Source organism: Sturnus vulgaris, chromosome 22 (genome assembly GCF_052056855.1).
Source record: "Sturnus vulgaris isolate bStuVul1 chromosome 22, bStuVul1.hap1, whole genome shotgun sequence".
NCBI classification, from domain to species: domain Eukaryota; kingdom Metazoa; phylum Chordata; class Aves; order Passeriformes; family Sturnidae; genus Sturnus; species Sturnus vulgaris.
In genome coordinates this window covers 457,501-461,608 of record NC_142264.1, presented here as the reverse complement: position 1 = coordinate 461,608, position 4,108 = coordinate 457,501, and the positions used below count along the sequence as shown (strand labels likewise).

The 4,108-nt window shown below is 55.6% G+C and overlaps 1 long non-coding RNA gene across 1 annotated transcript in view; it reads right to left on the bottom strand.

Moving 5' to 3' along the window:
- Positions 1 to 390: 390 nt before the first annotated feature.
- LOC148221394 (uncharacterized) overlaps positions 391 to 4,108 on the bottom strand; it is a 13,779-nt gene continuing 10,061 nt past the window's right edge. The window contains exon 3 of the long non-coding RNA XR_015808098.1: positions 391 to 1,320. This is a non-coding gene — a long non-coding RNA (uncharacterized LOC148221394). The remainder of the gene's footprint in view (positions 1,321 to 4,108) is intronic.

Below are 4,108 nucleotides of genomic sequence, written 5' to 3'. Positions count from 1 at the left end.
TTCTGAACACTGACAGGTCTGTGTGTACCCAGCCCCTGCCATGACCACAGGGCATGTGATGCTTCCCTCAAACGGGCTGGCGAAAAACTCTGCTGGGCTGAGGCTCCAACGCAGCACCTGTGCACCCATGAATCCCCTGTGCATCCCCTGTGCACCCATGAATCCCCTGTGCATCCCCCTGCATCCCCTGTGCACCCATGAATCCCCTGTGCATTCCCTGTCTATCCCCCTGTCCATCCCCTGTACATTCTCTGTCCATCCCGTGTCCATCTCCTGTGCATTCCCTCCCCTCCTGCCATGCTGACAGGGGAGCCATGCTGTAGGTAAATAACTTCCAGGCAAGTTCCTTTAATTAATGCAGGCAGTTCTGAGGGCAAAAGCAAACAGCACTTGGCAGCGAGAACTTTTAATGAGAATGTCATTAAGAAATTCAGATGGCGAGTGCAGAGTGATTCCTGGTGCACCCGCCTGACTTCTCTGCCTTCCCAGTTCTTCCTGTCCACTAAACATAAAAATGTCATTTGTTTTTATAACCCCAGAATCCAGGCTTTCTTTCTCCTTTTATTAACCAATTTATTAGCAGGACATGAGCAGCCAGCTGGAGTCGGAGGGTAGAGCCCTCTGATCCCTTTTCTTGCGATCGCCTAATTATTTATTGCTATCAGACACCAGAGTTTCTATAAATTAAACCTGCTCTTCCCAAAGTTGCCCCTGGGTTTAAATCAATACTGGGCATCTCACATAATATGTGATTATTAATAAGTGATGTTTGAGACCGTTCCACAGAACATCCTGAGCCTGGGGTGGCAAAAACGGGGACAGCACAGCCTGGCACGGGGATGTGTCACTGCCTGGGCTGGGCTGGCCTCAGGAAAAACCGCAGTGAAACCTGTGCTTGCAATGGCCAGGTACCCATACACCTGTGCTCCCGCTCCGGGGGACACACCTGCACCAGGACATCCATTTTCATCTGTATTGGAATAAATCTTTGATATTCACCATGCAGGAAAAAACCGAACAAACTAATTTAGAAGCATGTGACCTTCCTTCTTAGTATGACCAAATATTTTGTGTATAAAATATACTATGAAATACAACATAATATAGATTAAAATGTGAAATATTTACTATTATACACAGTTCAAGCAAAAGTAATTAAAGTAAGGACAGTGACTGTATTTATATTGAATATTTTACCTTGTCAACCAAATATTAAAAGGAAAAAAATTATTTAATCTTTCTCCCATCAAAGGTGCCATCGAAACTGACACCTGGCAGTGCTCTCATTCCAATGGAGACACTTCCCAGCACGGAAAAATGCTTCTTGGAAGAAAAAAAATAAAATAAGAAATCTGGTGCTCTGGGGTTCAGGGGCTGAGAGCTAGGGGACAGGGGATGGGATAGGGGATAGGGGATGGGATAGGAGACAAGGGACAGGGGATAAGGGATAAAGGACAGGGGGATAAGGGACAGGGGACAGGGGACAGGGGACAGGGGATAAGGGATAAGGCACAGGGGACAGGGGATAAGGGATAAGGGACAGGGGACAGGCGCTGCGGGCTCCGTTCCCCGCGGGCTCCGCTCGGTCCCGGACCCGTCCCGGGGCTCCGGGGGCGGCGGCGGCTGCGACAGCGCCACCTGGTGGGAAACGAGCGCCATGAACAGCGCGGGGACGGGGGGGACACTGGGGGACAGCGCGGAGGGACATTGGGGGACAGAGAGGGGGGACATTGGGGGACAGAGAGGGGGACATTGGGGGACAGAGAGGGGGGACATTGGGGGACAGAGAGGGGGACATGGGGGGTCACCGCGGGGGGACATTGGGGGACAGCGGGGACGAGGGGGAGGACGGGGGGGACACGGGAGGACATGGGAGGACCAGGGCCAGGACTGGCATTGGGACCTCAGCGGGAATTTGTGGCCACACGCCTGCAGGGCACAGCGAGAGGCCACATGCGGGACAGAGAGAGGCCAAAGCCGTGAGACAAGGCTCGGGGATGGGACGTGCGCAGGGTGGCACAAACAAGACGTGCAAGGAGCCACCACAGCTCAGCACAGTGCACTGCAGGATCACTGTTTGGGAACGGCCCCACATTCATAAAGCAGCCAAAAACCAACTTTTTCTTGTTGAAAATAATTATATCTTGTCAAGTTTGGTGGTATCTGCAAAATATCTGTTAATCTAAATGATATGATACCTAAAGAGCAGAAGTGGGAGCTGTGCTAATGGTGGTTGTTTCCTCAGACTTTTAGAAATGGAATTAATATGTTCACACAGTTGGCAGTCCCTTACCAAGGAGCTGCCAGAGCTGGGTGCGCCTCTCCCTGGGTGACACCCACCCAGATCACAGCATCACCTTAAAAAGAGAGCTCTTAAAGCACTGGCCAGCACCGGGCTGGCAGGGCTGAATGGGATCACCCCTGGCAGACTCAGGAGGTTAAACACGAATCTTCTGGTTTTGCTGGCCAAGAAACCATAGGCAATGGCTGAATGAATTCCTTCTCCTTTCTGCCATGATGTAAATGCTGTTCCCCGCCCAGGGGCACTGCCTGTGCCTCTGCTGGGGAATGTCTAAATATTAAGGAGGGCTCCAGATATGAGGAGAATCCTTTGGGGAGCCCTGGCTCTCTCCCCTTCTGCCTTTGCTGACTGGGGAGAGCCCTTGCACATGTGAGGTCGGGGATCCTGAAAGAAAAGGCTCAGGTGATAGCAGGGATGGATTAAAATACCTGATGCTGCATCATGAGTCCTAATAAGCTTGTGCCCACGTGCCTGGGAAGCAGAGACTGGGAAGGGCCAGACAGGAATGTGGCAACAAGCAGATTAAAGGCACAAAGCCGCCTGAGCTGAGCCGTGCAGAGCAGCTCTGCTGCCCTGAGCAGGCTGTGCCTGATCACCCCACGTGTCCCAGGCTGCCTCTGCTGCAGCACGACGAGCCCTGGCACGGCCACCAGCCTGCTGGCACCTCTGCTCTGCAGCCCTGTGTGCACTCACACATCTGTGCCACCACTGCTGTGCCAGCCGTGGGGACAGCCAGCCCTGCATCCAGCAGCATTGCCGTCCTCCCGGGCTCACACACGCTCTGCTTGGCAGCTGAGCCGAGAGCTGGGCTGGGCAGAGAGCATGGAGAGCTCAGAGAGCTCCTGGAGTGCAGCACGCCTGGCTCAGCCCCTCCTGGGCTGTGAGGCCAGAGCCAGGGACCGGGGTGGGCAGGGCAGAGGGGCTTTGGCTCAGGTGTGCCACCATTGCCAGGAGCAGGGAGACATTTGCTCATTCCTCAGCACCTTAGCTGTGGGGATGGGGATGGGGCTGCTCTGACCCCCACGATGCTGGCACTGGTGCCTGAAACTGAGCTATCTTCCAGGCCCCACTAACCCAAAACTGCAAATCCCAGCACCTGAGCAGCACTGAGAGAGGAGAGCCAGCAGCAATCCCCTCACTGTGACAGCCGGGGCAGTGCAGGGCAGAGGGAAGCACAAAGGAAAGGGCAGCAAAGGCATCTGGGAAGGACATTGGGCCGGGATGGGATGGGATGTCCATGGGGCCGGCAGGCAGCCCCACCAGCCCCAGGGAACGCTCCAGGGAACGCTCCAGGGAACGCTCCTGTCCAACAGAGCTGCCCAAACTGTGCCCTGCACGTGGCTGCCCAAGGTGAGGAGAGACAGGGCCCCAGGGAACCAGCACAGCAACAGCAGTGCAGAACTGGGCTGGGCTGGGCTGGGCTGCACTGGAGCAGCAGCAATGCAGAGCTGGCTGAGCTGGGCTGCACTGGAGCAGCAGCAATGCAGAGCTGGCTGAGCTGGGCTGGGCTGCACTGGAGCAGCAGCAATGCAGAGCTGGCTGAGCTGGGCTGCACTGGAGCAGCAGCAATGCAGAGCTGGCTGGGCTGGGCTGCACTGGAGCAGCAGCAATGCAGAGCTGGGCTGGGCTGCACTGGAGCAGCAGCAATGCAGAGCTGGCTGAGCTGAGCTGCAATGGAGCAGCAGCAATGCAGAGCTGGCTGAGCTGGGCTGCACTGGAGCAGCAGCAATGCAGAGCTGGCTGGGCTGGGCTGCACTGGAGCAGCAGCAATGCAGAGCTGGCTGAGCTGCCCCGGCCCCGCACGGC